This window comes from Lynx rufus, unplaced genomic scaffold (assembly GCF_022079265.1).
Source record: "Lynx rufus isolate CCGP_SWC_20201006 ecotype Redwood Valley unplaced genomic scaffold, mLynRuf1.p SCAF_4, whole genome shotgun sequence".
Classification (NCBI taxonomy): domain Eukaryota; kingdom Metazoa; phylum Chordata; class Mammalia; order Carnivora; family Felidae; genus Lynx; species Lynx rufus.
Genome location: NW_025814856.1, coordinates 1,981,046 through 1,989,998, shown reverse-complemented (window position 1 = coordinate 1,989,998; position 8,953 = coordinate 1,981,046).

Sequence of the window (8,953 nt, the reverse complement as noted above, 5' to 3'; positions counted from 1 at the left end):
CCCGCGCACACGCACGTCCCTCGGCCGCGAGCAGGAGCGAGGCGCCCACCCCCGCCGCCCCGCGGACGGACCCCGAACACACGACGCTCAGGGAGGGAACCGCCACGAGAGGCCACGCGGGGTGTGGGTCTGCGTGTGTGAGACGTCCAGGACGGGCTCATCCACGGACGGGAACGGGGCTCGTGGGGGCCGGGGGCCGGGGGCGGGGTGGGGATGGCAGCTAATGAGGACAGGGCTGCTTTTGGAGTGATGGAATGTTCCAGAATTAGTGGTGGCGGCTGCACAGCTCTGTGAACGCGTGAACGTACTAACAACCAGTGAATTGTACTCTTGAAGTGGGTGAGCTGTACAGTATGTGAATTATATCTCAATAAAGCTGTTATTAAAAAAGCAAGCCACCCTCTCCCATTGGTTCACGCTCTATCCTGCCGGAGCCTCAGGTGACTTCCCGGTCCTGTCCGGCGAGTCCTCCACGAGGCCCTGGGCCCTGAGCTGCGGGGGGGAGAGGTGACGGGGCCCGGTTCCTCCCTGGCTGGGAAGGCAGTGGCTCTGTTCCCGGGCTGTGGACCCCCCGACTCCGCAGAAGGGCCGCAGGGTCCTGGGTGGGGCGGGTGGGACTGAGGCACAAGGCCACGCCCATTTCACAGACAAAAACACCGAGTCCCTGAGACAGGCAGGTGTGCAGCTGGGCCGCCAGCCTGGGGCTGCCAGACAGATGCCGTGGTGGCAGGTGGCCTCGGGGACACTGTCCTCCCCCCCCCCCCCCAGCACACACATCCAGGCCGGGGCTCAGACCACATGGAGCCTCCTTCCTAGCGGTTTCTGGGCCAAGGGTCCCTTGCTGGGTGACGTCAGCTGACATGACATCCTGTTCTGCCTTGCACCCCGCCCCACCGGCTCCCACTGGGGACATCGCGGGGCTGTCCTTGGCGTTCTCTGGTGGACGTGACTCTCGGCCCCACTTCAAGGCGGCGGGCGTGGGGGCAGGAGCCCGGAGGGAGGAGGTTGCCCGCCCCGCCCGAGGTCACGTGGAGAACTTGACCTTGACCCCTTGACCTTGACCCCAAGAGTGTGGGGGGTGCGGTGGAGGCTCGGGAGAGGGAGCTGCAGGTGGCGCCCGGCGGGACCCTGTACCTGACGGCCGCCCCGTGCTCTCTCCACCCCTCGTTCCGCCGCTGTGGCTCTGCCCGAAAGTGAAGTCCGGTGACAGCAAAGTGAAACCGAAGCCTCAGCCCGCCGGGCCAGCCCCAGGAGGGCCGGGGGACAGGGGCGGCTGCCGGGCGGCCCACGTGGCAGGCGCCGGATGGAGGGCGGAGCCTGGCGTTCAACTGCGCTGATTTTAAAAAAAGAAAGAACTCGGACCAGAAGTGCGGCCTCGTCCTGCCGCCCGCCCCCCCCCCCCCCCCGCGGCCTGCTCTCCTCTGCCCGCCGCCTCCCAGGGGGTGGGGGACGCAGGGCCAGGACCCGGCCTCGTCCCCTTGGGGTCACGGAGGCGAAGCCGACCCACGGGGCCCCTCCCTGAGGCGTCCCGTCACCGCCCGGTTTCAGGCCCATCGCACGGACGGACGGAGAGCAGGGGCCCCCCCGGAGCGAGACCGGCCGCCTCTCTGGGGCGGAGGGGGCAGAGCGCAGCAAGGGGGCTCAAGTCCCGGGTCGCGGAGAGCCAGGGGGCAGCGCTTTATCCTCCTGCCGAGCACCCAGAGGGAGAGGCCCCAGGCGCGCTTAGCAGCAGGCAGGATTGAAGTTAGACCCAGGCCAGGGTTTCTCGCCCTCAGCACCGTGGATGTTTGGGGCCACATCATTCTCGGGGTGGGGGGGGGCTGAACGTCACAGGGGGCCCAGCAGCATCCCTGGCCCCAACCCTCCAAGCCGGGAGCCACCCCTTAGGGTCACAACCACTAATGCCCCCCCCCCCCCGGCGGGAGGGAGTGGGGTGGGGGTAGGCGGGTGGGGATAGCAGCCTGACTCACGTGACCCACCGCCCTAAGCAAATTCTTACTGTGTGGGGCCAGGCCAGGGAGAGAGCCGCAGAGACTGAGCCGTGACCCAGGCCCCAAAGGCAGGCAGGCTGGCCACCCCGAGCGCTGGAGCGCTCTGTCGAGGTTCTGAGAGGCCCCAGGGGGTCCCCGTCCAGCCTGGGAGCGAGGGGGGCATCCAGGAGGCCAGGACGCAGGTGGAGGGAGAGGCCAGAGCTAGGTGCAAAGGCCCATTGCACAGGTAGGAATACTGAGCGGCAAGGTGGCGTAAGGGACAGCGGGAGGGCCGGAATCACCCGCCTTCCTCTAGCTCCCAGACCAAGTCTAAACTGCCTAAGTGAGGTGCACCAGCCCCCCCCACCCCTCCCCGAGGTACAAATGGGCCAGGCATCTCCCCAGCCGCTGAGAGTTCAGAGGCTGCTGCTCGGGAAAGATTTCCCCTGGGAGGCTCAGGGGCTGTGCCGGGGGAGGCCTCCGGGCGCCGGGGGGCAGTCGGGCGCTCCACGCGGCCTCGATTTGCCAACAAGTACTGAAGTGTTCCCGGTACTTGCACACCTGGTTTGGCCACCCCGGGCGTGCTGGTTAAATGTTAGCTCTTCCCCCAGGAGCACCTCTGGGAGGAGCCCCGGGATCTGGGAGGAGCCTGACTGGGAGGAGGCTTTACCGGCCACCGCGGGAGCCCTGCGGAGGGGCTGGCTGCCTGGTGGCGGCCCGCAGGCCTTCCGGGTGCCCGCGCACCTGACACGCAGGGCCCCTGCCCACGGAGTCAGCACCACGACCCCAGCAGGACCCTCGAAGGCAGGCGCCAGAGGCCGGCCCCTCGTCCCGTCCCTGTGGTTGGAGGAAGCAGTTTGTGCCCTTGCTGGGCGGACAGAAAAGGGCGGCCTCTGTGCAGCCGGACCCTGATGTGTTTGGCTTTTCTTTTTTCAGTCTTAATAGAACGAGAGAGAGAGAGAGAGAGAGAGAGCGCCGAACTCTGATACTTTTATTGTGTAAAATCTACGTACGTCACCATCGTCACCATCTCCAAGCGCACAGCTCAGGGGCATCAAGGGCACTCACTGTCGTGCAGCCGCCCCCGCCATCCGTCTCCAGAACCTTCCATCTCCCCAGACTGAGACCCTGCCCCCATGAAGCACGGCCTCCCCACCCCTGGCTCCCACCATCCACTCTCTGACTCGGTGGACGGGACTCGTCTGGGGACCCCCCGTGCGTGGGGTCACGCGGGACGTGTCCTTCTGTGCCTGGCTCCTGTCCCTGCGCCCAGTGGCCTCCGGGTCCGTCCACGCGGTGGCAGGCGGCAGGACGTCCTTCCTTTCTGCGCTGAGGAATATTCCAGCGTGTGGCTGGACCGCACTGTGTTCTTCCCTCATCCATCAACAGACACTCGGGCTGCCTGCATCTTTTGGCCACTGTGAACATGGCTGTACAAACACCAACATCATTTTAGGAACCGAACTTTGCTCTGGATTCTCTGACTCAGGCCTCCGCAACCCTGTTGGGCGCTTTGGAGCTAGATGAAATCAGAACTGTGGAACTCATCTGCCTGCCTGGGGCCAGAGTGGACCGTGAGCGGACCAGACCCAGCGCGGCTGGCCAGGCCGGGCAGCGGGCGGAGGCTCAGATGGGACACGAGCTGGTCTGTCATCCCTCCCTCTGGTCCACCCCAGAATGAATTCCGTCCTCCGCAGGTCAGCCCCACAGAGAACCCCCGGTGAGGTAGGCCTGGCTGTCAGTCTGTCTGTCTTTCCTTGTGGGACGTGGCTTCCTGTCTCCCTTCCCCATCTTGGTCTTGTCCCCGAATGGGTTTGGTGAGACCACCACCTCCCTTGGGCTGAGCACTAGACCTCCAATATTATGACCTGAAATCACTTTTTCAGAAGTGATTTTTTCAGAAGCCCAGCTATGCTATTGGTTTTGAGTTTCTTTTTTTTTTTATTTTAACGTTGATTTATTTTTGAGAGAGAGGCAGAGACAGAGCACAAGCAGGGGAGGCTTAGTGAGAGGGGGAGACACGGAGTCCGAAGCAGGCTCCGGGCTCCGAGCTGTCAGCGCAGAGCCCGACGCGGGGCTGGAACCCACGAACCGTGAGATCACGACCTGAGCGGAAGTCGGACGCCCAGCCGACTGAGCCCCCCCAGGCGCCCCACCACTTTCAACCTTTTCTCAGGGTGCAGCTCAGCGGCATCAGATACTCCCACACTGATGTAGCCATGCCCACCACCCGTCTCCAGAACTTTCTCACCTGCCCAGACTGAACATCTCGTCTCCGTTTGCTCAGCTGGCTTTTGAGAACGCGCCCAGACCTTTACGGCCCGCCCAGGAGACCTTCTGTTTATTTGGCTGTTTTGCGTCGTCTACCCCGGATCCAGATGTCTCTCTGTTCTTCCAGACGCGTCTCCCGAACGGCCGATCACTAGCCTTCGGCACGTCAGCACCTTTACTCAGGTCGCTGGTAAACACAACAGGGGAGAGCTAGCTAGCTGGGTAGGTGGAGGTGTTTTTGCGCACGCCCGCACCATGGCCAAGTCCTAATCTCCAGTACCCCAGGACGTGACCTTCCTGGGAAATACGGGTATTGAAGATGTCCTTAGTGAAGTGACCGTGAGGTCATCCTGGAGTCGGGTGGACCCCTACTCCGATATGACTGCTGTCCTCATAAGAAGGGGGCCTTTGGACACAGAGACCGACCTGCACGGGGGGAAGGCAGGGAGACGGCCGTCGGTCTGCAAGCCAGGGAGCCCCCGAGGTTCCCGGAGGCGAGGAGAGAGGCCAGGAACACATCCTTCCCTGGGGTCTTTGGAGGGAGCCTGGCCTTGCTGACGCCTTGACTGTGGACGTGCGGTCTCCAGACGTGAGAGGGTATGTGCCTCAGCTGTCCTGTGGCGCCCAGCCTGTGGTTCCCTGTTATAGCAGGTGCCAGCAAGGGGACTTAATATTTTCTAGGGTCGTTATCAGAGGAGGGGTCAGAGACACCTTGGAAGAATGCCATCCTGCTGGTTCTGGATGGAGGGAGGAGGTTGTGGGTCTTTTCAAAACTAATTGCAGGGGCGCCTGGGTGGCTCGGCCGGTTGAGCGTCCGACTTCGGCTCAGGTCACGATCTCGCGGTTCGTGGGTTCGAGCCCTGTGCTGACAGCTCAGAGCCTGGAGCCCGCTTCGGGTTCCGTCTCCCTCTCTCTGAGCCTCCTCCACTAGTGCTCTCTTTCTTTCTCTCAAAAATAAACATTAAAAAAATTTTTTTAATACATAAATAGGGGCACCTGGGCAGCTCAGTCAGTTAAGCGCCCGACTTCGGCTCAGGTCGTGATCTCACAGCGTGTGGGCTGGGGGCCCCTCGAGCTCTCTGCTGTCAGCACAGAGCCTGCTTCGGATCCTCCGCCCCCTCTCTCGCTGCCCCTCCCTCCCCTGCTCGCGCTGTCTCTCAATCTCTCTCTCAAAAATAAATAAGCACTAAAGAAAAAACCCTCTTTAAAAATAATTGCATTATGTCGTTTATATATATTTAAGACCAACAATAGAAGTAAACGTATCCATATACTTGCACACACACACACAGGCAGGTCTAGGGACACCCCCAAGCCAAGGCCACCCTCTCCCTGACACTCCTTATCCAACTGTCCACTGCCCCCCCACCCCCGAAACCTGGCAAGCCCTTCGGGTTCTAGGCCTCCCATCCCCCCACCCCCGACATCGGACCCAGCAACAGCTCTTTTCCACCTGACCTGCGGAACAGACCCGTTCTGGGGCGTCCGGGTGGCTCAGTCGGTTAAGCTTCCGACTCCCGATCTCAGCTCAGGCCGTGACCTTGCAGTTCGTGAGTTCGAGGCCCGCGTCAGGCTCTGTGCTGGCGGCGTGGAGCCTGCTTGAGATTCTGTCTCTGCTTCTCTCTGCCCCTCCCCTGCTTGTGTTCTCTCTCTCTCTCTCTCTCTCTCTCTCTCAATAAACAAATAAACCCCAAATACAAAACAGACTCGTTCTTCCTGCTGCCGCTGTGACCTCCGTCTATGCTCCCCGGATGCCCACACCAGATCCCCGCCGGCCTCTCCGTGGCCTGTGTTGGGTTCTCACACAGCCGTCGGCCGGCCTAACCGAGCATAAAGCCGGATAGTCACATGCTCAAAACAACACTAACTCTTTCAGGTTGACTTCTTTTTTATTTTTTACCTTTTTATTGTGATCATGCATACGTGGCATAAAATGTACCATTTCAACCGCTCTTGCCTGCATAAGTCACTGACCCCCACTCTGTCGTGCAGCCGCCCCCGCCATCCATCTCCAGAACCTTCCATCTCCCCAGAACTGAGACTCTGCCCCCAGGAAGCACGGACTCCCCGCCCCCTGCCCCACCCCTGGCTCCCACCGTCTACTCTCTGTCTCTGTGGACGGGACTCCTATGGGGACCCCCTGTGCGCGGGGTCGCGCGGGACATGTCCGTCTGTGTCCGGCTCCTGTCACTGCGCACGGCGTCCTCCGGGTCCGTCCACGCGGTGGCAGGCTGCAGGACGTCCTGACTTTTTAAGGCCGAGTAATATTCCAGGGTGTGGATGGACTGCACCGTGTTAATCCATTCGCCTATCGCTGGGTCATTCGGTGGTTTCCACATTTTGGTGTTGTGAGTAACGCTGCCGTGAATACTGGCGTTGCTTTGCGTTTTAAAAGTCCGCAATTGGGGCGCCTGGGTGGCTCAGTCGGTTGAGCGTCCGACTTCAGCCAGGTCACGATCTCGCGGTCCGTGAATTCGAGCCCCGCGTCGGGCTCTGGGCTGATGGCTCGGAGCCTGGAGCCTGCTTCCGGTTCTGTGTCTCCCTCTCTCTCTGCCCCTCCCCCGTTCATGCTCTGTCTCTCTGTCCCAAAAATAAATAAACGTTAAAAAAAATTAAAAATACAATAAAAAATAAATTAATTAATTAACAAAAAAGTCCACAATCCACGTACCCCAATATTCACTCTTTAGAGTCTAGAAGTCAGTGGTTTTCAATCTAATCTTAGAACATTTTCATCACCCCTAAAGGAAACCCCGTTCCCCCTTGGCAGTCACTGTCTCTCCCCGGCCCCCACGAGCCCCCTTCCCGTCCGTGGATGAACCCGTTCTGGACGTTTCACACCCGCGGACTCCCACCCCGCGTGGCCTCTCGTGTCGGGTCCCCTCCCTGAGCGTCGTGTGCTCGGGGACCGTCCGCGGGGCGGCGGGCGCCTCGCTCCTGCTCGCGGCCGCGGGATGTGCGCGTGCGCGGGGGACACACCCGAGTGACGTGCGCGTGTATAGATGGACACGTTGTGTTTACGCATCCATGAGTCGACGGACGTCTGGACGGTGTTGAGTTTGGGGCTGTTACAAGCAACGCTGTTGGCGGATTTTCGCGCACAAGTTGCTGTGTGGGCCAGATGCTGTCATTTCTCTTGGATACACACGTAGGGTCCCCCGTTAACTTCTGGAAGAAGTGCCACAGCTGTGCCGCTGTGCGTTCCCACCACTCGTGGTGCTGGTGGCAGGGGGGCGGGGGTTCCGGCCTCTCCCCAATCCCATCGACACTTGTTACCGACCTTTTTCACTCTCCCCATCCCAGCAGGGGTGAGGTGGTGTTTCATCGTGGTTTTGATTTGCATTTCCCTGATGACTAATGATGTTGGGCAACTTTTCATGAACTTTATGGTCCGTTTATGTATCTCTTTTGGAGAAACGGCTGTTAAAATCCTTCGCCCGGTCGAAACAATTTGGTCACTTTGCCTTTAGTGTCGAGTTTCAGATTTCTTTGTAGGTTCCGACCAGTCGGCCCTTATCGTATCTGTGATTTGCGAAGCTTCTTTCTCTCCCCTTCGGTGGGTGTTTCTTTCACTCCCTTGATGGTGTTCTCTGAAGCACCAAAGTTAAGGAATGTTACTTGAAAGATATTTTAAATTTCATGGCAAATAATGTATGCATTGGGGCGCCTGGCCGGCTAAGTCGGTAGAGCATGTGACTGTTGATCTCGGGGTTTTGAGTTCGAGCCCCCCGCGGGGCGTAGAGAATACTTAAAACAATAATATACGCGTGGTACGGGATTCAGAAGATCAAAGACAGTGAACAGAAGGTCTCTGGCCCTGCTCCCCATCCTCCTGAGAGCATCCCCCAGAAGCTATCCCCGCTCATGGTGACAAGAATTACCTGCTCAAAATCTACAAATTTGCAGCCTAGCCAACGCAACCTGAATTCACGTCCACCCAACGCCTCGCTGTGCGTCTTTGGGAAATTATTCAACTTCTCCTCCTCCGGGTCTCGGCGTCATCATCCCGTACCTCAGGGTTGACAATCGATGCTGCACAGGGGGACCGACATCGCAGGCGGAGACAGAAGTCAGAAAAGCAGAGCTGACTGACGTTACCACCGACCCCGGAACGAGTTAGTTTGGAGACAAGTGCCCGCTATTTGTCAATTTTCGTATTGCTCTGTGGCTAAGACAGAGCTGGTCAGGTTGACACGCCCCAAGAAGCCTCTGACGGGGGTGGGGGTTCTGCCGATGAAGTAACAAACGCTATGAGTGCGTGTGGATGTTTCAGCTCTGAAAGGTGGGTTTCAATCCAGCGCTGCCCTGGCCAGGAACGGGAGGGGGGTGTGGCCCAAGAGGAGCAATAACACCGACAGAATGACATCTAGGCTGTACTAACGACTTCCGCCACACTGTGCTGTTGAAGATCGTTACCCGTGCCACCTTGTCTCTCCCCTGTTTACAACCCTAGGATGTCCGGGTCATTATTTTCTAAAGGACGCTGAGGATCAGAGAGGTTAAGTAACCTGCCCAAGGTCACACAGTAACTCAATCTCTTATGCTCTATGAACTCTAAAAATAGTATCTACCTGGGTAATGTGGGGGGAGGGGAGGGAGTAGGGTCTGAGGAATGGGGGTCAGGACAAAGCTTTGCCTCCCTTCCTGTTTTCACTGCAGGGACTGGAGTGAGCATGGAGGGGTGGGGCGGGGTATGCCAGCCCGGCACATCC